The sequence below is a fragment of the Paramisgurnus dabryanus genome, chromosome 14 (assembly GCF_030506205.2).
Source record: "Paramisgurnus dabryanus chromosome 14, PD_genome_1.1, whole genome shotgun sequence".
Classification (NCBI taxonomy): domain Eukaryota; kingdom Metazoa; phylum Chordata; class Actinopteri; order Cypriniformes; family Cobitidae; genus Paramisgurnus; species Paramisgurnus dabryanus.
In genome coordinates, this window is record NC_133350.1 from 30,232,578 (window position 1) to 30,257,637 (window position 25,060).

At 40.7% G+C, this 25,060-nt stretch overlaps 1 long non-coding RNA gene and 1 pseudogene across 1 annotated transcript; one reads left to right on the plus strand and one right to left on the minus strand.

Moving 5' to 3' along the window:
- Positions 1 to 905: 905 nt before the first annotated feature.
- Positions 906 to 11,887, minus strand: LOC135719474 (uncharacterized). Its single transcript, XR_010521115.2, has 4 exons — positions 10,416 to 11,887; positions 9,568 to 9,657; positions 6,779 to 6,947; positions 906 to 1,070 (listed from the first exon to the last, which is right to left on the minus strand). It is a non-coding gene; the product is annotated as an uncharacterized lncRNA (long non-coding RNA).
- A 5,877-nt stretch (positions 11,888 to 17,764) lies between these two features.
- Positions 17,765 to 17,881, plus strand: LOC135719485 (5S ribosomal RNA; annotated as a pseudogene).
- Positions 17,882 to 25,060: the final 7,179 nt, after the last annotated feature.

Genomic DNA, 25,060 nt, shown 5'->3' on the forward strand with positions numbered 1-25,060 from the left:
TAAAACAATTAAATCTTTTAATTTTAACATAAATTAATTGTTAAAATACAGTCATACACCTCTAAAACACAGAAACTTTGTCTTTAAAAAAAGGTTTTAAGTACAGATAATAACTGATATACTGTAAGAAAACGGTAATTTCTTATCCTATAATTACGGTTTATTACTGTTAATCTACACAAAAATATCCTAATAAAACCATTAAATTTAACATAAATTTAATTTTAACATAAATTAATTGTTAAAATACAGTCATACACCTCTAAAACACAGAAAATTTGTCTTTAAAAAAAGTTTTAAGTACAGATAATAACTGATATACTGTAAGAAAACGGTAATTTCTAATCCTATAATTATGGTTTATTACGGTTATTCTACACAAAAATATCCTTATAATACCATTAAATCTTTTAATTTTAACATACATTGTTAAAATAACATGGTTAAAATATTCAAACACCTAAAACACATAAAAATTCTTTAAAGAGTGATAACTTTTTTTTATAACAGTTCTTAAACTTTTTTTGCAGTTTAGACTGCAAAATAACAAAGATTTGCTTTAATAATAAAAACAACAACAGTAATCTTAATTTTGTTTTATTTGTTATCTGCAAATACATGCTGTGATCAACATTTAACAAAGCATTGTTTAGCAGCACGCACGCACACACACACACACACACACACACACACACACGTTTTATGAAACTGGTTCTCCCCACTGGTTAAAATTACCGGTCTTTACTGGGAGCTTTTTTTTAACTCTTTACTTTGAAATGTACACAATTTAAAACGTGTAAACACACGTTAAAACGCTGCACTCACTCAAGATAACAGTGAGCCACAAAATACAAGCAGAATGAACGCTTTACACATTACAGAACAGTATATAAACTAAATGGAAATGTATAAAACAGAAAGAAGCTGGCATGTGAGATGTCTACTCTCGCCATTCAAAGTCTGCAATTTTTGTTATCAAAGAAAGAACCTTAGGATTTACGGACTGCTGTTTTTTAGATTGCTGCTTCTCCACTTTGGTCCCCCTATCTGGATTTATCCTGAAAAGGCATCTGTGAAGACAGAAATACTTTAATATAGTGCTACAAACATTTTTCATAATCAGCAATTGTGATGAGCCAGGTAAAAAGTACTTAAACTGAGCTACACAGGTGACAGACATATCTAAAGTAGGGCTGTCACTTTTTATTCGATATTCGAATATGCATTCGAACATGACGTGAAATATCCGTATTCGAACTATAAATAAACCATCCGGTTTTTTAAATGCCATGTGTAGCGCATTTTTTACAGTAACACCTCGTAATAGAAAGAAAGCGGGCAACTGTGCGCAAGAGAGGGAATCAAATGGGATCAAAATGAACCTCATGTGCATGTCAAGATAGAATTATAGTTTGTATTTAAAATGACATATTGTTTATAGTGTTAAATATTATAGCAGAATAAAAAGCTTGTGTTAATACGTTCACATTATGAAATTAGCATGTATGAAGATAATTTCATCATGTTTACAACGCAATGTAAACTTTATATTAAACAACAACAGCATTTGTCTTGTAAACGGATTTTAAATGATCATGTGCTGACTGTCGCGCGTCACATAGACGACAGAGTCAAGTGAGATCTGCTTAACTCAGCGGTAAGTTTAATTTAATCTCAAGTATCAAAGGGTTTGTGCTCTCTATCATTGAAAACGGGCAAGCAAACAGCACGCGCAGGGTTAATGTACTTGTGAATGACGTCTCACAAACGCGCGGGATAGGCTTTGTATGTGTGGTTGTTGTCAATGACAGTTCTGGTCACAAACACGCTAAAGCGCGGGATATGTGTGCTTGTCAATGACGGACATTAAATCCGCGGAATTCCGCGGAGTTTTCTGCCGAAATCTGCGGGCGCGAATTCCGTTTGCGTCTGCCTATATACTCCTGCTGCTATTTAAGTTGTCACGTTATTGTTTGTAACTGTTCTGAATCATTTTTTTATATATATAAGTTTGTTATTCATAAGTTGATAACCTGGTGTTTCAAACATTAAGTAAAAAAGTAATGCAGACAACCCTGTTTATGACTGTCACTGTTAATAATTTTGTGATTGAACCTCCATTACGGTGGGGTTTTTGATGCGCGTGGGGGGGCGGCGCCTAGATATTCGAATATATTCGGATACATTGCATGAAATTCGAAATCCGTTCGAATTAGATTTTTCTCAAAAGTGACAGCCCTAATCTAAAGGTATAGTTCACCCCAAAATAAAGTTTTCATCATTTACTCAACTTTTAGTTGTTACAAACCTGTACACATTTATTTCTTCTGTTGAACACAGAAGATACTTTGAAGATTTGTTTGTAACCAAACTGTTGATGGACCCTATTGACTTCAATAGTATGGAAAAAAATAATTTGGAAGTCAATGGGGTCCATCAACTGTTTGGTTACAAACATTCTTCAAAATATCTTTGTGTTCAAAAGAAGAAATTCATACAGGTTTAAAACAACATGAGTGCAAGTAAACGATGACAATTTTATTTTGGGGTGAACAAGTATCTCCCATTATTACACGGCTCTCTGGAATGCTTGATTCTGATTGGTCAGTTGAGACATTTGCAGGTTCGTTCTTTTCGAATAATAACCGCTCCAAAATAATAACGCATAGCCGGACTACTTGAACGAGTAAGATCGCTCCGCGCCAATAAAGATTACTGTCTGTTTGGCGCCATCTTGTGACAAACACTGGACAACCACGACAAGACACAGACAGCTTACTGAGACTGAACTTGACAAAATAGAGCATGACAGCTACGAATCCAACACATAAAAAAATACAGAATGGGCATTAAAACTTCTCAAAGACTGGCTAAAAGAGAAAAAATGGAGACAAGTATGAAGCAGAGGATCTTAATAAGGTATTACGATCATTTTATGCATCTGTGCAAAGTTTCGCGGAAGGATAAAAATGTTAATTTAAAACAAATATGCCAATAAAATGTTTCAAATTCATATTCATGTCTAGTTTTTTTTCTTGTGTGACAAGTAGCCGTGTAATAAGCGGGATAATGTAGAGTCAGCCGGTAGTTATTGGGAAATAAGCCCCTTCAGTGTGATACAAGACCCTCCGCTTCGCGTCGGGTCCTGATCACACTGTCGGGGCTTATTTCCCAATAACTACCGGCTGCCTCTACATTATCCCTTACTTAAGCAACTGTGCCTACAATGGCTGTGATGCATTCCAACAACCAGTGTTAAAGGAACAGTATGTAGGATTGTGGCCAAAACTGGTATTGCAATCACAAAACTTGTGGCTAAAACTGGTACTGCAATCACACAACTGGTGGCCAATACACAACATGACAACATAAACATCAGTTGAGGGCTGCAACTCAACTGTTTAAATTTCTTACATACTGTTCCTTTAAAATCTGCTGCCAGTGTCAACATCTCCATAGATCATAAAGGAAGTGTTATACCATGTCCTAACCAGCCGTGACGGCGACAAACAATGATTGTATTTTAGAAACTGTGTTGTAGTTCCAGCCGCGATGAAATAGAAGCAAAGTATGGCAATGATAATCTCAGGTACCGTTTATGTGCTTTATTTAATGTTAAAAGCGTGTAATGTGACTTTGAATATCATTTATTGTTCCCAACCTTGTAGCCGTACTACCTCAGGTCTTACAATTTCACAAATGGAAACAAGAACGTTCAAACTTCATTCTATAACAAAGATTGCTTTAATAACTCCGTATGTATTTTTAATAGTTTAAAATGGTGTAAAGTGTAAAATAATACATTTTGATTTATTATGTTTTTAACAAAATTAATCTCTGGGGCCGTGCATTTGCCGCGGGAGCCCGCCCACACGCTGTTCTGATTAGCTGTGGTTTTTGATTGATTTTGTTGCATCTTGTAATCGTGTCTGGTGTGGACAGACAAATTGCTTGTCGCTGGAATCTTATCGCATCGTGTCTGGTTAGGACACAGTGATAGTCGCACCACAAGATTGATGGAAGGTGAAAATCTATGCTGTTTAATCAGACCCAAAAGTTACGTGCACAAAAACCACACGCAAGCGAGAGATACGAGCGCGCAGAACACTTCGCGCGCGTGAAAGCGTCCTCGCGAGCGCCCAGAACATTTTGCGCGGGGAAAAGCGTCCCCGCTAGAGCACACCTCCGCTCTGCGCGCACAAATGCAGTCACGCGAGCAAGGGCTGGGATGAGCGCTCGCTCGACTCTCTCTATGCTCGCGCGGCTGCACCACACGCGCTCGCTCGATCAAGATCAGTTTTGGGACTTTGAGGGTGAGAGATTGACTGATGTCTCCGCATCCGTGATTGGTTTTTTGATTTAATCAGTGACATGCATAATCCGTCACACAGATAGAGAAGACACGTTTTAGTATGACCATTATGTCGGAGGAGGTAATTTATGTTAAAACATTAGTTTTGTTTGATCCATGCAATAAGCTGCAAACCAAAAAAATAACACCAATTTTTAAGGTATTATATGGTTACGGTTTAATTAGATAATATCATCTTGCAATATATACTGTAGGCTACAATTACATAGTCTGAACCAACTCTGTGACGTGACAAAGTTAGCATGAGCAAACTTTAGTATAGTCCTGTACAAAGCTTTGCAAGGTGATATTATCTAACCATTTTAATTTGAGTGGACCTTATTAGCATGACAAAGACTGTTCATGTATTCCCAAAGCATGTTCAGTTGGCCTGTGTAAAAATAAAATAAAAAGAAATAAGATATACAGTGAAAATTTTAAAATGGAACAGTAAGATTTTTGTTAAATATACAAAGCAAAAATAAGTAGTATAAACAAAGATATATATATATATATATATATCAGGACGTTATACAGAATGGCTAAGTGTGTGTGTGTACACACATAGCCATTCTGGACCTTTTCATGTTCAAAATAGCATTGATTTTTTTTTTGCCATAATATGGTTCATTTTGTTAAATTATCTACATATTAAACAACAAACAAAATTGATACCTTAAATTAGCGTTTTTTTGGTTATTGTTTGCAGCTTATTGCATGGTTTAAACAAAACTAATGTTTTAATAAATTACCTGCTCTGACATTAATGGTCATATTTAAACGTGTCTTCTCTACCTAGAGTGACTGGATACAAATTGAGGAACAGAAGATTATGCGTGTCACTGATTAAATCAAACAACCAATCACACATGACATCAGTCAATGTCCCGCCCCCAAAGTCCCAAAACGGATCTTGATCGAGCGAGCGCGTGTGGTGCAGCCATGCGAGCATAGAGCGAGTCGAGCGAGCGCTCATCCCAGCCCTTGCTCGCGTGACTGCATTTGTGCGCGCTAAGCGGAGGTGCGCTCCCGCGAGGACGCTTTTCCGCGCGCGAATAGTGTTCTGCGCGTTCGTATCTCACTCGCGCGTGTTTTTTGTGCGCGCGACTTTTGGGTCTGATTAAACGCCATAAAAATGTAATGTCCAACAGGGAAAAAATTGTGATCTATTAAATCGGAATAGACAGTTAATAATGTACCAATACCAGTTGTCTTCCCACAGATGCCAGGGGCCTCATTTATCAAGCGTGCGTACGAACAGAAGTGTGCGTAAATTTTGCGTAGGAACAGTTTTACGCAAAGTGTGGAATTTATCAAATTGCACTTATACGTAGAAATGTGTGTAAATATACGCACAGCTCGGAGCATGCGTACGCATAGCATCTAGTGGTAGAATACCGATACTACACCGGATCATCCACAGTGTGTAAAGAAGTGTGCATTTATTATCCACAAGCAGGTATTAAAAATGATTATTGTTAATATAGTAACAGCAAACCAGTGTTGAATTAATGATTTTTTTTGTGACGTTGTCAAATTGGTGTCTACCCCTATAAAAGAAAGCTCAGACAAATGCTTGACACAGCCGATGATGCTGGCTATGCAGCTGTCCAAGGTGGAAAGTACTGTCTTTGTCTGTTCTCCTCCAGTTGCACTGATTTCACGTCGGTGTGCTGTGACGCATTTTTTGACTGATAATTTAAATGTCAAATCACTTTTTTATTTCTGTAAGTGTCCTCTCCTCAGACCCAACGGAATTAACCGCACTGGTAACATGTTCACAATGCAGATTTTTTTCTTTTGTTAGTCATTCCTCCCGCACTAAGTGAACCAAACAGTATGTGTTATTTGGATTTAACCTCATCCACGCGCAACTCCATTTCTGTGTCTGTAAAGTCCCTTTTTTCACTTTCTTTGCCATTATTGCGGTGAGGGGAAAAAGCACAACCACGTGAATTCAAAAGGGAGGTGTTGGCACCATATATGGATTATTGGAGGCGTTTTGGAATGCAAATGAACCATGAACGTGCACGAGCTTGGTGCTTAAGAACACGCGGGATTTATCAACAAGGATTACTTACTGATGTGCGTACGAACCACGTGCGCACGTTTGATAAATACCGATTTTTTTGTACTTACGCACATACTAAATTTCATTCGTAGGACAAAATATAGAACATTTTCTACGCACTGTTGATAAATGAGGCCCCAGAAATGCACAGCGTCTGCTCATTTTGCTCCTGTCATTGAATAAATGTTGTAATGATCTTGCCATCAAATAAAATTTATCTAGACTTTCTTCTGTTACCGGTTTCATGTCCATTAATTTCCTAAATGGATAATTGTTTATTTATCCATCTTTGGGCCATATATACACACTTTTTGTTCTTCAGGAAATGCATTTTGTGGTTAAACTTTAAGTCTTACCTCTGCATGAACTCCAGAGTTGCTCCAAGTTCCAGTGGATAACTGATGTTGAGGCAGTAGTAGGATACGAACATCATCAGAAGGGCATCACCACAATTTGTAACCCCATCTTTCACGATGGTCTGGTCCACAGCAATCATCAAGTTTTCAGCTGTGAGGGGAGAACTCCCTACAGTACATAGGAAAATAAGAAGTCAAAAACATTGTCTGTCAAAAAAAAACCACATTATTTGGCTCGCAAATTAGCACAACAACAAAACCTTACTAATCTGGGTTTTACCTTTCCATGTTAAAGGAACACGCCCACATTTTGGGAATTTAGCTTATTCACCGTATCCCCCAGAGTTATAAGTCCATACATACCTCTGTCATCTCCGTGCGTGCTGTAACTCTGTCTGACGCAGCCCCCGCTAGCTTAGCTTAGCACAAAGACTGGAAGTGAATAGCTCCAGCTAGTATACTGCTCCCAATAAATGACAAAATAACGCGAACATTTTCCTATTTATGTGTTGTGATTTGTATAGTCACACCGTGTACAAATAACAAGGTGATATGAGACACAGCGATCTTTTAACAGTATACATACTGGAAACTATATTCTCAGAAGGCGAAGCACTGCTACTGGGTGGAGTGATTTGCTCGCAGCACACGAGAAGCCCCTGGTGAGGAGCAGAGAGTTCGGTCAGAGTTGTGCAAATCACTCCACCCAGTAGCAGTGCTTCGCCTTCTGAGAATATAGTTCCCAGTATGTATACTGTTAAAAGATCGCTGTCTCATAAGACCTTGTTTTTTGTACACGGTGTGAATATACAAATCACACCACATAAAAAGGAAAATGTTCGCGTTATTTTGTCACTTATTGGGAGCAGTATAGTACCTGGAGCCATGCATTTCCAGTCTTTGTGCTAAGCTAAGCTAGCGGGGCTGCGTCAGACAGAGTTACAGCACGCACGGAGATGAGAGAGGTATGTATGGACTTATCTAACTCTGGGGGAGACGGTGAATAAGCTAAATTCCCAAAATGTGGGCGTGTTCCTTTAAAAAGTTAAGGGTGTCCACCAAAAAAATAATTCTCACAGTAACTGTATTTTCAAAACAGACAGTTTATCTGTGTAATACAAATTAAGATATTTAAAAGTTCTCAGCTGTTTTGATCCAAACAATGTAGATGAAAGGCAACCAACATTGAGGATACACAAAGATAAAAGCATGAGTGTAATCCATTTGACCCATGAGATTAAATTCAAGTCTTCTGAAGCAATACAATCACTTTACTCTTTATAAATATAAAATGCAGTTGTAACACTCAATTTAAAATCACATAAAATAAATAAGGCCGTAAAGTGAAACCAAATTTGTCTATACATTATGGCAATGGTGATTAATGCAATTCTATGCTAAAAGATATGGCATTTTGTATGTGATGTTGATGTACACTAAAATGTGTTATGATTTGATACTGTAGTTAATAAATCTCATAAGTGACCATATTTGTTCAGAACACTTGAATTAAAACACGCGTAACGTGGATTACATTAAAGGACAAGTTCGGCCTTTTTACACTTAACGGCCTGTTTTCAGATTGTTTATGATGAAATAGAACGGTTTTGACTGAAATTTCGACATATGCGGCTGACCCGAGAATTTTCGGATGTTTCTGTTTTACCTCACAGCTCTACAATGGGTTTAATGGTGCACTGGAACAATCCTTCCTAAAATGCATTAAACTTTCGTTTACAAAGAAGTGAAACTCACCGAGTGGTCAGGGGTGTTCACTGGTATGCTCACACAAAAATCGCTGCAAAATACGCATTCCAACAGGTTTTATCGTAGTTTTTGCCAACTCCATTGACTTGTATTAGATGTGCTGTGAGGTACGGTATTACTCCGCGCCGGGAACTTTGTCTCTATTCTTGAAATGAGCAATGGCGGATTAGCGCCACCACCTGGGCTGGAGTGTCTATTATCCAAGCTCTAAGCAGAAGAATGTACGGGTGTGAGGCGTTTGGAAAAATAGGTCCACAAGTTAACAACGAATGCTAAAACAGCTGTTGGAAAGCATCTTTTGCAGCGATTTTTGTGTGAGCATACCAGTGAACACCCCTGACCACTCGGTGAGTTTCACTTCTTTGTAAATCACATCTACTTGTTCCACAATCATCTGAATAGTGGATGAAGGTACAAGGTATTTGGCCTGTAACTTCATGTAAAACATACACAAATTTCTCATATATAGCCCTTTCATATCTGGTGGGTCCAGGATATCCTCAGGCTCGTCAATGCTTACATCTGACGGACTTTGAGCAACATCAAAAGACTGGCTTGGCACAGAATCAACAAGATACATAGCTGACACGTGCACAGATGCAGCTTTTTCATGATTTCTAGAAATGTGTGCCGTAAAAGAGGACCTCAATGAAAAGGCTTTGCCACAGCCTTTAAATGGGCACTTCACCTCTTCTTTCTTTGAAACATGCAACTTTAAATGACCTAAAAGATCTTTCAGATCAATGCATTGTTTCTGGCAATGTGGCTTTTCACATTTCAGACCCTGTACGGTTTCACATTGTGACACAGATGACCGCCTATGTTGGCGCAACATATGACTTTTAAAGGAATTATACTTGATAAACTTTGATTTGCACCCAATTACACAACAGGCATATTCACCATGTGCTTCATTTGTGTGTAATTTTTGATGATTTACATACCCTTTCACTGTTTCCATAGAAATGCCACATGTAGGACATGTGAAAGCTTTTAGAACACTTGCCATATTGCAAACTTACTTAATGTTTGAGCTTGAAGGCTTCTGACTGATCTCAGTTCCAGAAGTTCCAGATAGCTATTGTTCCAATTCCTGGTATTGAATCAAAAAACTGAAAAAGAAATGAAAAAAATTAGTTTGCATAATGTTTGTGCGAAATTACATTACAAAAATTGTAATACAGCAACATTAATTTTCTTTATTTACTTGAGTCTCAGATTCAGTCACAAAAAATATGTAATTTAGGCATTTCTGAAACAGTCACTCAGTGTTAAGCCTTTAGAAATTGAAATAAAGTGTGTTTGTTTCTTAAACCTTTACAATGTGACTATCTAGCACCACACTACGAGTATTTTCCTTATGTTATTTTAGCTGTAGAGTGCTATATTAATTACACTAAATTTGCTGACTTTTTTTGAGAATCGTGGATGCTTTTGCTAGAGAGTGCTGTTAGTGTATCATTTGAAACCAAAGTCAACGTTGACTTATCACTTTAACCCAAACAAGTATCTTTTTCTAATAATTTTGACCATGTTTTGGGCCAGTTAATGCGCAGCATATTTGAAAGCTGTCGCTAGCAGTGGTCAACTTTAGTTAGCTAAATTTTTTAGTTAGCCAGCCACGTGCCACACAGTCACGGCCACAAAAATACAAGCCAGCACAAAGGTAATGTTCTCATAAATGCAACGTTAAATTGCGTTCAGGTAAATTAACGTTAACACAAAGCTAAACTGCATCTGCAACCTAACTAATGCAACATCTGACATACATTACTTGTTTTGTTTTCGGTCGTCAGTCTTAATGTATACTCTAGCTATGTCAGTACTGCGTTGAATTTTTGAATGTGTCAGTAAATATTTTCGATGTTACCTCTCACAAGTGTTGCTTCGTCGAAAACAGCAGAGTAGTTCACCAGCGCGCCGCCGTCTTCATCATGTCGCGCGCTTCTTCCTGCGTGCGCCACCAACGTAGCAGAGGTGTCAATTCTGATTGGCTTAAATAATTATTGCCGTGAAAATGATTCGCTGAACACAGAGGTTTTTGATTTGTCTTTTGCATTGGTTTTTGTAGCTTATTATTTAAATTGCAACGGTCTTTTTTTTTAAACAGCTAAACTTACCATACCAACTTTATTTGTTAAGCACTATACAACAACCAAAGTTGTCCAAAGTGCTGTACAGAAAAATAAACATAAGTACAATAAACACGCACTAGGGATGCCACAATTCTCAATACAATATTGAACCGGTCGGTTGGACCCCCACGGTTCAATTCACGCATGTGATTTGCGGTTTTTCGGTTTATCCATTCAAATCTGTCCGTTTTATATTCCCTGTACTTCAGTTAGTGTGTTGCGTGCCCGCATGATCTGCGCGCTGGGATATAAAACTTAAACGCCTTCCAGCGAGTTGATATCCAGTCACTATGCACTAGCTGCTTTAACTGCTTGCAATGCTGGTGTCAGATTTCATTCGCGCAGTCACATGGTGATCACGAGCAGAAAAATCCGACAACAAATAAAAGCAGCATTACTGTCTTTTAATTCTGTGGTGTGGATTAATTATTTGCGCGAGTAGATTACATGATACAACATCAATGTAAAGATGCAAATTCGCGCGGGGCAATGCGAATGACCCAAATTGGCTTTTTTTGCCGCAAACGCGCGTTATTTGCCTCAAACACGTCTTCCGCGGAAAGTTCAACTCCAGAAGAGAATTTGCATGATGCTAAAAGTAATCTTGAGTAAGGAACGCATTTTTGGTTTCTACAGACAGCATGATGTTGGACTTAACAGTAGTGCATTAAGGTATAGCCATCAAAGTTTTATTTACTCAGTACAGGTATAAAATGGCCAATTTATGTTTACATGTGTTTATTTTGTAAATGTAAGAATTCACGTGTTCCCCAGTTTGATTAGGATATCATTTTTATATATCTTTATTTAATAATATCTTATATTATTTTATCAATACACTAGAAATGTGTATACACTAGAAGTGTGTTTTTTCATTTACATAAAATAAAGAGATTTGCAATTAAAACTAGTTTTTTGCTTCTTATCATCTCGCTGTTCCTGTTACCTAAGCATAGAAAAATTTAAAACGATTTAATAGGCCAAGTCCCCTGCTAAAAAAACAGCATAGACCAGCATAATTCCCATGCTGGTCCATGCTGGTTTGTTGCTGGTTTAGCTGGTGGTCACCAGCATATCAGCACCAAAACACACCATATGCTGGTCTTGTTGGTATGACGAGCATGGGATGCTGGTGCTGGTGCAGGCGCTGGTTCTGGTTTGTTGCTGGTTTGTGGTCACCAGAAAACCAGCACCAAAACACAACACATGCTGGTATGCTGTTTTTTTAGCAAGGTCATGAGAACCAAAACCGAACCGAAAACCGTGGACAAGAATCGAAAATTGTATTGAACCGTGGACTAACTGTATTGTTGCATCACTAATACACACACAATAAAAGCATTCAAAGTAACAAATTAAAACAAGCAAATAAAGTCGACATCTTACTAGGTCTCAAAAGCCAAAGAGAAAATATGGGTTTTAAGACTGGTTTAAAAAAAAAAAAAGAAGAGGCCTGCAGCTGCTTAACACAAGTATACTTTTAACTAGGATATCTAAATTTTTAACAGATCACTGATAATCTGTGACAAGCTAAGGGGTGTCAGAAATTAACACAGTTGTTACAGTATTTCATGTGTTAAAAGAGGCCAGCAGGTTAATAAAAAAAACTTTATTTTTACAGTTAGTTTTGTTAAAATTATCATTGAAATCTGTTTAAAAAACAGATATATACTGTATTCCATTTATACAAAGTTTATCTGTTTAATTACATTACACATGTCAATTAACTGTTTTTTTTTGTAATTTTAATAAAACATTTCTGTAATTTAAAAAAAACAGGGAAAACACAGTAAAATGTATTGGCAAAAACTGTAAAAAAATATTTTTTTTTTACAGTGTATGATTGGGAAGGGGAAAGGGGAATTTAAAATCTTCCTTCTTCTGTCCTCCAATGTGTTCTTGCAGAGAGGGCCAAGTGCGGGGGGCAAGGCACTACTGAGGGGCGGGAGGAGACAGGGGGACAGAGCTCCTTCTCCTTGTTTTCTTGAACCAGTGGCGCCCTCCTCTTCTCCTGGAGGCAGAGTGAAACAACAATTAGTGGATGTAAGGACACGAGGCGACTACCTGGGGTAGGCTCCACGGTTTTCCAAGCCGTTTTACGTCTCGCTCCAGCGAATGACCGAAGTGTACTCAGGTAAGTATAAGTGGGGATTCCTTCGTTTCAGCAGAGGTGTAAAGTACTTGAGTAATTTTACTTGATTACTGTACTTAAGTATTATTTTTGGGGATTTTTACTTTACTTGAGTACAATTAAAAATCAGTACTTTTACTTTTACTTAATTACATTTTTTAAAGAAAAAAAGTACTTTTTACTCCTTACAATTTTATTCACAGTCAAAAAGTACTTCTATTTTAGAGATCTATTTTTGCTTGCTCTGTCAAACCAATGAATTGCGCTGATGGTCAGTTTAATTGAAATTATTCTGGAGCCTTTGGACCACACTAAGGAATTGGCCAACAGTTCATCTAATGATGAAGATTTTTTGCTTCTTTGAAATCGACAACACATGAAGTGTGACACGTTTCCTGCTGTTTGCTGCCTCTCTATCAAGGCTAATACCTTGTTCACACTGTCAGTCTAAATTTTGGTGCATATCTAATTTGACAGACTCACTGTACACATTGTGTTTCACAACTGTTCAGATCTGATCTGTTCATCCTGTAGCCGTTTTCCGGATTATCTGCACTGTTTCTATGGCAATGACGTCGCACTGGCATGACAATCTGCCTCGACGTCTGACGTGTTTTATGTGACGTGACAGCATGACGTAACCGAAAAGCTACACAAATGCGATCAGGACGGTAAGACTGAAATGGATTTCAAACCACCTCTGGATGTAGCCTGAAACGGATTAGAAAAACAGATTTCATGTGGTTTTTAGCCGCCCACCGTTCTAAATGTGAGGGTCTAATACACCTTATCCTGCATCGGCTGGATAGAGCTTGAAATTTAAGTTAAGTTCAAGGTTTTACAATTTTGAGTAGCATGTTGCATACTAAAATTCATTGTCACGGATCTCTGCATTTTTCTGTGTCTGTACCACAGACTTTCTTTTCCATGTCAGTTTCTCGTATTGGTTACTCAATTGTTTTTCCTATTTTCTTACCATTTTCCCGTGGGTTTGGGTTTAGAACTTTCTGTAACGTAAAATGACATCCAAACCCAACTCCTAACCCTAACGTCAGGCGACAATTGTTAAAAGTATGGAATTTTTTTTTATAAACCAATAGGTAAAGTGACCCCAAATCTAACCCCAAACCCACGTGAAAATGGTTTAAAACTAGGAAAAACAATTGAGTAATCAACACGTGAAACTGACACGTAAAAGAAAGTCCGTGGGACAGACAGGGAAAAATGCGGAGATCCGTGACAATGACACGGATAAATGAGCAAAAAATTCTGTGACTATACCACTGAACTTTGTGAGATCATGTTGGAAATTATGTAGTAGTCTTATAGTTTGATAATGAAATACAATTAAATACAAACAGTTGTAAATGATAAAACCTTGGATGTGGTTCATTCACTTCATGTTTTTAGAGAAGGCTTAAACATGAATCTCTCGTTTTCCTTTTTCCGGTTACTTTTACTTTTTTAATACTCAAGTACAATTTTAATGTGGTACTTTTTACTTTTACTCAAGTATGATTCTGGCCAGATACTTTTACTTTTAATTGAGTAAAATTTACACTCAGTACTTGTACTTTCACTTGAGTAAAATTTTTGAGTACTTTTTACACCTCTGCGTTTCAGTAACTTCCTCTTCTGCCCTCTGTACACAGGGTGCCTGGACAACTTCCCTCCGTCCACGGCCTGTTGGATTCCAGGCTCGTCCCGGATGCCTGCTGCGGTTACACACAAGAGACAGGTTAGAGAAATCTCAATGTATTATCGTACCTCCCTCCGGCACTGGAGGTTTGCAATGACAGGCTGCTGGAATAAGAACACTCCACTCTTCTATTTCAGGTTGCTTCGGGGACGCTGCGGGGTCGTACCCCACTAGGCTGGCGGTCGACAAGGTAAGTATGGACTTCGCTAGGCGCTCTGGACTGGATCTGCAAAGGCTCTCAGGTAAGTTTTTCCTCTGCCTCCACGGGTAAGTATAGCTTTAGCTCAACTCTAGTGTGGCTCTGCGGTGCACAGGGCGTGCTGCTCTGGGTCAACAAGACGTTTTGGATACGTACAGCTTTTAGCTCTAGTTCTAGTGTGGCTCTGTGGTTCACTGGGTGTGCTGCTCTGTGTCAACAAGACGGTTTGGGTACGTATAGCTTTTAGCTCTGGTTCTAGTGTGGCTCTGGGGTTCACTGGGCGTGCTGCTCTGAGTCAACAAGACGGTTTGGGTACGTATAGCTTTTAGATTTGGCTCTAGTGTAGCTCTGGGGTTCACTGGGCGTGCTGCTCTGAGTCAACAAGACGGTTTGGGTACGTACCCGACCCGTCAGCTCCTTTCCTCTCCAGGGCCAGAGCGACACCTAGGTTTGCACACAACAGTTAATTTGCATTTTCACAATTTCTCTACTTCCTTTAATTCCACTATGATCTCTTCCAGCACGTCGATACTGTACTCACACAATCTCCTTCGTTGCTTGGACAGGCAGGCGGAGGGGGGGGGGAGAAAGGTAAGTCCACGATGGTAATCACACCACAGCAGCCCCACGTCACACCTCACAGTGACTGGCTTGACCTAGGAGCGGTACGGGCGACAGGAGACACGGCACAGCACTGCAAATACTTCAGGTACACACCTGGAAAACAACATTCAGACATCTGCTAACAGAAAAATACATGTTTATTGTATATGACAACACACTTGACAAATACTGTTAAAAACCTCTATTACTGCAATCACATGTTTAGTTTAGTGAATAAAGTGAATACGTTACTGTTAGTACTGCAAGCAATAGTCAGTTTTCAATATTACTGTTAAGCAGCACTTGTATTTTGGAAAAAGTCAGCAATCCAACTGCAATTTTTGCCAATTGTATTGTCTCTGGTGTCCTTTTCTTCCTCATACTTTCATTTGCCTCTCAGACTGTTTCCAATCCACACAATTAGTAAAAAAATACCATAAAAAAAGTGTGTACAATTTTGAGATGCTATGTTTTTTTTATTTGATGAAAAATGTGCTGTAGTTAGGTTCAACTTGTGCCTGCCTGTGTTTAGCATTTATGAAACAAGTGCACTGCAGTGTTAAATGTGTGTTTTAGTAAGAAGTTTTTGTTTAGAGTTTTGCAAAAAGAGTTCATGATTTGACAAATTGGGTTAGACCACTATGAATTTGGTTTAGAGATTGGGGTTAAGTGTTTTAGCAATTCAGAAAAACTGTATTTGTCAAGTATTTTGTTATATTCAATAAACAGCAGTGGCTCAGTGGTTGTCTACAAACCAAAAGGATGGTGGTTAAATCCCTGGCTCCACCTGACCAAGTGTCGATGTGTCCTTGAGCAAGACACCTAGCTCTTGATGTGCTGGCTGGCGCCTTGCATGGCTGACACTGCCATCGGTGTGTTAGTGAATGGGTGAATGTGAGGCAACTTGTAAGTGCTTTGGATGATCATAGGTCATTTAAACATGCTATATAAATGCAGTACATTTACCATTTAACCCATTTATTTATTTTTCTGTAAGCAGATGTCCTGGCTGTTGTGTTTTCCATTTTTTAAGGTAGTGTGCAGGTAAATTCACCAATAACATGTTTAGAGTGTGTACGCTTGAACGTTGTGTTTGATCAATTTGTTCATATTTGAAGAATTTTGAAAAGCTGTTTCTTAAAATTGCAAAGATGTGATACATGTTAGATTTCTGTGTCTAATGTAAAGCAGTGTGTTAAGTGTTTTGTAAAACAATGTGTGTAGTGTTTTCAAAAAGTGTGAGGCTAAGAATATTCCTCATACTTGTGCAGATTTGGGTTGAAGTTTTGATATGTGTCAGGTTTCAGTAACTGTGTGTTATTTTTAAGCAATTGTAAAAAAAACTGTAAAGCGCCACCATGTAAGATTGGCTCATGGCTCCCCCATGTGGTTGATAAGTGTCGTAAATACTGCTGTTGCCTCGCCGTGGCCAGGTCAGTACATGTAAATTTGTTGACAAAGGTTGGAAACCATGTTGTTCTACAGTCAGATATCATTACCTAGCATGATAACTACAGATACAACTCTATACCATGTCCACAAACAAATTTGCTAAAAAGACTATTTTATCATGTATTTTTATCATTTTATCATCTGTTGCTTGGAATATGGTTTCAAATAATATACCACAGAGTTATTGCATCGTGTGTGTTTCAAAAGAAATGTGAAGATATACTATGTAGATGTACTGCTGTTAAAATGTAAAGATATAGCTGGTGGTCACCAGCATACCAGCACCAAAACACAACATATGTGGTCTTGCTGCTATGCATTTTTTTTTTCAGCAGGGAATGGGGATCAAAATAAACAATAAACAATACAGATAACATTAGCCTAGGCTATACGACCGAACTGCTCAACAGTTATGTGAATTACATGCATAAACAAGGAATCTGCAGTGTTTCACCATAAAACATTTATTGTTTACGAATGTATCAGAGTTAGTAATTTCCTAAATTAGAAAAATAGTAAATTCTCCTGAATTCAGCAGCACCTGTTCATTCTGTTGTAATGGTTCCCTCTTGTGGTTTGGTTGTGAGCTGCAGACAAAAATGCTTTGGTTGATGAAAGATTCTTCGTTTATTCCTTTTTTTTCGGGTGTGCGCATGTGTGGGCAGATCCCGTAGCAACAGAGGTGGTGCCATGGTCGCGAGAGAGAGTGATAGTCGCGCAAGCCAATCATTTGTTTCGTCCCGAATGGAAATAATTAGCTGTGTTTAAAACTCGAGTTTTATACTCTCTTTTTCAGAGTACTTACATTTTAATTATGTATTGGTATAAAAACAGTTTAAACAAATTTGTAAAAAAGTTTTTTTTAGATAATTCCTGCCTACCCTGCCTTTAAGTAAAAGTTGGTCTAGCGCCAATGCAGAGTGGAGGAGAACCGTTAAACAAGCATTACACTACATCTGTGACGAAACACGACATGCTAACTACCTTATTGAAAGATCTAAACAGCAGCCATATCACCCTGTAGCCCAAGACAGATTGCCCACTGAAGCTAAGCAGGGCTGAGCCTGGTTAGTACTTGGATGGGAGACCACCTGGGAAAACCAGGTTGCTGCTGGTAGAGGTGTTAGTGAGACCAGCAGGGGGTGCTTACCCTGTGGTCTGTGTGGGTCCTAATGCCCCAGTATAGTGACGGGGACACTATACTGTCAAAAAAAGCACCGTCCTTTGGATGAGATGTTAAATCGAGGTCCTGACTCTCTGTGGTCATTAAAAAAATCCCAGGATGTCCTTCGAAAAAGAGTAGGGGTGTGCCCCGGCATCCTGGCCAAACTTACCCATTGGCCTACTAATCATCCCTCATACTAATTGGCTATATCCCTCGGTCTCCTCTCCACTAATAAGCTGGTGTGTGGTGGGCGTTCTGGCGCAATATGGCTGCCGTCACATCATCCAGGTGGATGCTGCACATTGGTGGTGGTTGAGGAGATTCCCCCATTCATATGTAAAGCGCTTTGAGCACTGGAAAAGCGCTATATAAATGTAACTAATTATAATATAATTATATAAACGTGCAAGCTATCGAGACTGGCAACATATCTCGGCTACCTTATAGTTATAAATTATGAACCAGTGTGCGCCAATGAACAAACCTGAACACAGCCTAATAACAAATAAGTTCAAAAGTAAGACTGTTAAAACATGTTTATATTATACTTACAAATACAGTAGCAGGAAGGCTAGGTCTCCATCCATTTTGCAACCCTTTGCTTCTTCAGTTTGTGCCACTGAGTGTTAGGCAATCCAATATTCATTAGTGTTTGGGATCTCTATCTTTCTTTTGTTTGCTACCCCCAAATAAACCCTCTTTGGTTATTTGTCTGGCTCTGCCATGGTGTTGGTTCTGAGACTTGCATGTTAGATTGCTTTGTCTTATAGTTAGCTGTTGGCTAACTCGACTCAGGTAAAATTTGTGACATACGCTTTAAAGCAGGTCACACTCTTCCACAGGCAGGGCATGAGCAGGGTTGTGTGTTACTACCTGACCGCGAAATGTACAGTGTGTGGTCATTGTCCCTAGGAGGCTGCTCAGCTTGCAGCGGCAGTAGAATTTGTCCATTTAAAGAGTAACTAAACCCCAAACCAACTTTTTTTAGTTAATGATCTGTAAGGATTATGTTTTATTAGTGCTGTTTATTGATTTTAGTAATTTTTTTGACATTTGGATATAAAGTGTTTCAATACTGCAATATATGGTGTAAAAACGTCTGAGTGCTGCCCTCTTCAGGTTGAACGGTGGCTACTGCAGTTGAATTTTCCCATTGGATGTTGGGTCCAAAAAATGACTCGTGACGTAAGCAGGTTCAAGATCACCACGCCCTTGTTACGATCTCACCACACACTTGGTACAAGCTTAGTTCGTCCCCTCTATCTTCGTAGGGATCTGCCCACTTTTCTTGCATTTTTCAAATATTGCCAGTGGGTGGAGTCAGCCTCTGACCAGGGGTTTAGTTTAAGAGTTATTCTACCACTGAAATAATTTTAGAGACATTATTTAAAAGTTGAGAACCTACATAGAGCCCTATTTTAATGATCTAAGCGCATTGTGTCTGAATTCAATTTTGCTAGTTTAACAACTGGAAAAATGTTGGCGGTCTAAAAGGGTTGTCCCTATTCTCTTAATGAGTTATGGGTGTGTTTTCACACACAAGCACACGCACAGTCAGTACGAGCAGTGTAAAAAAAAGTCAGAGCAGTGTTGCCAACTTGGTGACTTTGTTGCGAGATTTAGCAACTTTCTAGACCTCTTTAGCGACTTTATTTCAAGTGACTAGGACTAGACTGAATGACTAGGACTAATCAAGGGACTTTATCTGGCGTGTTTTGAGACTTTTGGAGACTGACATGAAAGCACATATCGTTTTCTCTTCTAAGGGAGCAGCGGGTGCTGCTGCTGTTGGCTCCATCCCCATTTGAAGGCACTCACAGGCAGCCAGGTCCTTGTGCAGCAATCCCTTCGAGTCACACACACCCGCAACGACAGAGCGATGGCAAGTACCACAAGCTCAAATGTAGCGTTTAGAAACTGAAAGTTTGTACTTTTAAAAAGTAACATTCCCAACAGTGCCACCTTGCATGTTCATTTTCTAATAATGCAATGGTCTATCGTCAGTTATTTCTTACTAAATCCATTGTGGAAATTGTGCTTACAAAAAAAACTGGTCTCTTAATAATCCTTAAAAATATCAAAATGATCCAAAGGTGATGGATTTCTACCCAGCCTCTATGCTGTGGAATGGCCTTTCCAGCAATATTTGGAATTGAGACACACTCCATCAGTTTAAGTCTAAACTAAATACTTTTTAATAGAGCATTCCCGCCTACACTAATTCAGCTCCTAAACATACTTACGCTGCAATAGTTAGCTTGACTGGAACGGAGCACACACACACATCCATTATACTGTGACTGTATCACTTGACATTACATGTGAGCGGCCTCTATGCTAATAGCACCTTGTTTTGTTTCGGTTCACCAAGGCCTTCTGAGACAGACAGGTTCCGTTCCAGTTTGGTGCGATCCCACCACTGATCCGCCTGATGCCCAATTCTCATGCTGCCAAATTGATGACTGCCAAGTGACAACTGACCACTTCTTTGAGCATTTGCAGCACTGTTAAATTATTATTATATATAGCATACATTTAGTATAGTATAAATAAATTATTATACTATATTATATTACTGTAACAGCAGTTTTTTGGAGCTGCAATCAGTAATGCTTTGTCTTTATCCTCCGTTACAGATTGCAGCTCTGTATAACGTGTCAGATGAGAACTGGCCATGCTGGCTGAGCATGGTTTTCTCATAGGGTTTTTTCATGTCTCCTCAAAGAAGTTTTCCCCCTTGATCGCTGTCATCATGTTGACTTGCTTACTGAGAAACTGCTGACGTTAGCTTAACTTAGTACTTAATATTATTAGTTTAGAATTGTATACGTATTGCATTTTTCTAATACTAACAAAATTGAATACCTCCATGTGCTTCATCCTAGACTATGTTCGTAATATACAGTGCCTTTTAAAAGTATTCATATGCAATTAACTTTTCTACAATATTTTTACATTTCAACCACAAGCAAAAATGTATTTAATTGTGATTTTATATGATAGAACAACACTTAGTTGCACATAATTGTGAAGTGGAAGGAAAATTATGAATGGTAATTTTTTTTTAAATCTGAAATTGTGGGGTGTATTTGTAATATAACTAATTAAAGTCCAGTTGGAATAGTTGTCTTCAAAAGTTACCTAATTAGTAAAAAAAGTCCTCCTGTGTGTAATTTATCTCAGTATAAATACAGCTGTTTTGTGAAGCCCTAACAGGTTTGTTAGAGAACATGAGAAACAAACATCATCATGAAGATCAAGGAACACACCAGACAGCTCAGGAAGAAGTTTAAAGCAGTATTAGGTTATAGAAAATCTCCTAAGCATTAAACATCTCGGAAAGCACTGTACAATCCATCATCTGAAAATGGAAATAGTACGGCACAACTGTCCACCTAAACTGACAGGCCGAGCAGGGAAAGCATTAGCCAGAGAAGCAGCCATGGTAACTCTGGAGGAGCTGCAGAGATCCACAGATCAGTTGGGAAAATCTGTCCACAAGAAAACTATTAGTTGTGCACTCCAAAAATCTGGCCTTGATGGAAGTGCGGCATGAAGAAAGCCACTGTTGAAAAAAAGTAATAAGAAGTCCCGTTTTTACTTTGCAACAAGCATGTGAAAGAAGGTGCTCTGGTCAAATGAGACCAAAATTAAAACATTTCGCCTAGATACAAAATGCTATGTGTGTGGGAAACCTAACACTGCACCAACCTGGAATGATCATGTTGTGGGGATGTTTTCTTTAGCAGGGACAGGGAAGTTTAAAGTTGATGGGATGAGCCAAATGCAGGTCAAAATTAGATGAAAACCTGTTAGTTTCCAAAAGACTTGAGACTGAGGAGAAGGTTCACCTTCCAGCTTTTCTATATTATTCTGTTCATTTTGTCATCCATTTCATAAATAATGTGTTAATATTTCTAATGACAGAATTGAATATGGTCACATGTATATGACAACTATAGATTTCTCTTTAAAAGATTACTTAGGTGATGGGAAACATTTCAAGTGATTTTAAACCTTTGACCGAAGTTCTACGCACGCACGCACGCACGCACGCACACACACACACACACACACATATATATAAATTAAATATAACCAGCCACAGCCAGCTATAAGGTCACCAAAGGTTCGGACCTCTGTATATTTCTTATTCAAAAATAAAATTTGAAGTCCTTTGAATAATGGCATCTGAGTATATAATTCAGTTTGGACAGTTTACTATATAGTTTAGTGTAAAATGACAGAGATTCAGTGAAGCCGCTGTGAGATGCTGGCGGAGAGTTGTGAGGGCATGGGTGCAGCACCAGAATCTAAACCGACAGTAATCAAATAGAGTGCCGCAGGGATGACATACTTTTGTAGGTCAACCCCGGAAGTTAGTGGGACACTGGTTCCCTCCATAAAAAGCCAATTAATTTGTCCCATAGGCTTTTGGATTATTGCAAAAAATAATCTGTGTGATTAACAACAGTTTATGATACTTACAAATTTTGTCCAACAAGTTCACAGATAAACTTTTATGAACTTTGAACACATTTAGGGCCCTATCATACACATTTACATTAATAATTACAGTTCCCTTTCAGTCGGTCACTACGACGTCACGTCGTGACCGACGAATTGGGAACCGCTCCGCGGGTGACCTATCTACTTCGAGAAACTATAAAAACGCCAATGAACTTGGCATGCAGGTATTTGCATAATGCCGGCGCCGCCCCGCCAGGTGCGTATATAAGCCGCAGGTGCACAATACCAAATTAGCTTTTATTGCTTCGAAGCCGGCAGACATCTGCTCTCGAGAAGCTTTCTATCTGATCTTCGTAGATCCTGTTCTGGAAGGGAAGAAAATAAGATCTCAGCTTGCTGAAGTTGGTTGGGCAAAGACACCTCAGCGGAGGCTCGCAGTGTTTTTTCTCCACCCTTTCTCTCTCTCTCTCTGTCTCTTTAATTTAGGACTTGAGTTCGAGTGAGTGCGTTGCCTCTCCCTGTGTGTTTCACCAGCTCGCACAAAAGAGTGATTTCCCTAAAAGAGCAGCACGTTTGAGCTTTGTGTCTTTTTAAAGACAGCCACTCATTCGTGTCACGGTCGGGGTCGTCTTTTTAAAGATGGATTTCCGTCCGTGTTCGGTTTCTGGATGCGGTGTGTTCATCGCCCCCCGGGATGGCCACCAGCGTTGTCTTTCGTGTCTGGGGCTCCAGCACGCAGAGGCAGCGTTGCGTGATAGTTCATGCTCCATCTGTGAGGACATGACTATGGCGGATTTGCGGAGACGGGTGTCGTTTCTCCGGGAACGGCGCCCGCCTTCCAAGTCTGGTGCTGCTAAGAGCGCAGCTACCAGACTTGCGAAGGATGATCTCCGTATAACGGTGCTGGGTCGGTCTGCTGGTTCGTCCAGCAGCTCCCAGCGCCCTGATCCGTTGCTAGCGGAGGTCCCGATGGAGACGAGCGGCCCGTGTTCTACGGTGTCCTCGCGCTCTGTCGAGCCTCCACCCGACGCGATGTCCACCGTAACATCGGAAGGGGGGTTGTCAGCCTCGGACGTCGATCCGGATCCGCTCCCGCCTTCGGGCCAGGTTGCGGCTTCTGCGTTCGACCCCGAGATGGCAGCCATGCTCGCCCGGGCGGCGGAGGCGGTCGGCTTGGAGTGGACTAAACCTCCCCCACCTGAACCGTCCCGCCTCGATGATTGGTTCTTCGGGGGTGCCAGGGCTTCTCAGTCCTCGCCCCCGGTGCCTTTCTTCCCCGAGGTGCATGAAGAGCTGACGCGGTCGTGGAAAACCCCGTTTTCCGCCCGGAACCGACCGTTTCAGCCTTCACCCCTCACCTCTCTCGAGGGTGGAGATGCCAAGGGGTACACTGGTATCCCGTCAGTGGAGCGGCCGGTCGCGATGCAGTTGTGTCCGGCCGGTGTCGCTTCCTCCTGGCGGGACCAGCCTACTCTCCCCTCACGGGCCTGTAAGCAGTCTTCGGCGCTGTCCGGTGCTGCTTACAAGGCTTGTGGGGAGGCAGCCTCTGCCCTGCATGCCATGGCATTGCTGCAGGTCCACCAGGCTAAGGCTCTGAGGGACCTGCACGCGGGAGGTCACGACTCGGCGGAGTTCTCTGAACTGCGTGCGGCTACGGATCTGGCGCTCCGTGCGACCAAGGTCACCGCACGCGCCGTCGGGCGTGCGATGTCTACCCTGGTAGTCCAGGAACGCCATCTCTGGCTGTGTCTGGCGGACATGAAGGATGCTGATAAGACCCGGCTCCTGAATGCTCCGGTTTCCCAGACCGGCCTGTTCGGCGAGACGGTCGAGGAGTTTGCCCAGCAATTCTCCGCGGCCAAGAAGCAGACTGAGGCCATCGCTCAGATCATGCCACGTCGGAAGCGTCCTGCGCCTGCCCCGTCCACGTCGGCACCTCAGCCTGCTCCTCGCCGAGGGCGTCCTGCGGCGGCCGCCACCGTTCCTCCCCGGGGCTCTTCTAAGAAGCGAGGAACCGGTCGTCAGCAGCCCGCCCCGCCCGCTCAGCCCGCTTCAAAGGGTGGAAAAAGAAAATCGAAGCGGCCCTGAGACGGGCGACCTAGAGATGGAGGGGATCGCTCTTCGGGAGATGGTGAAAGCACCACTCCCCCCACCGGAGGAGGGCCGGTTGGGGAATCCTTTGTTTCAATTTTCTGTTCCGCCGACTTTTCAGTCGGCACCCACAATTCCACAAAAAGAGCGAATTCCACTTCCATCTCTAGGTCTTCAGATGAGCGCCGGAGACACGAGCGGGCTCATAACCCCCCCTCGTTCTCCGACTCATCAGAGGAGTACGAGAGCAACGCACGGGCTCATAACCCCATCGCGCTCTCTGACTTCTCAGGGGAAAGAAGACAATCACGGGCTCATAACCCATCGTCTTCCTCCCCCTTCGCCAGAGGGTGCATCGAGTGGCGTGAGGTGTCTTCAGCAGAGCCTCCCTTACTCACCCACCCAGCAGCGGACTCAGGTGAGTGTTATCATGCACAACACTGCTGTCGGTGCGGCCAATACGCACACACCGGCGATCACCTCCGTTGCGCCCGCCGCGGGTACACCGATCGTGCCTTTAGTCAAATTCAAAATTTCACAATAAGCGAGAGAGAGTCACTGCTATATATA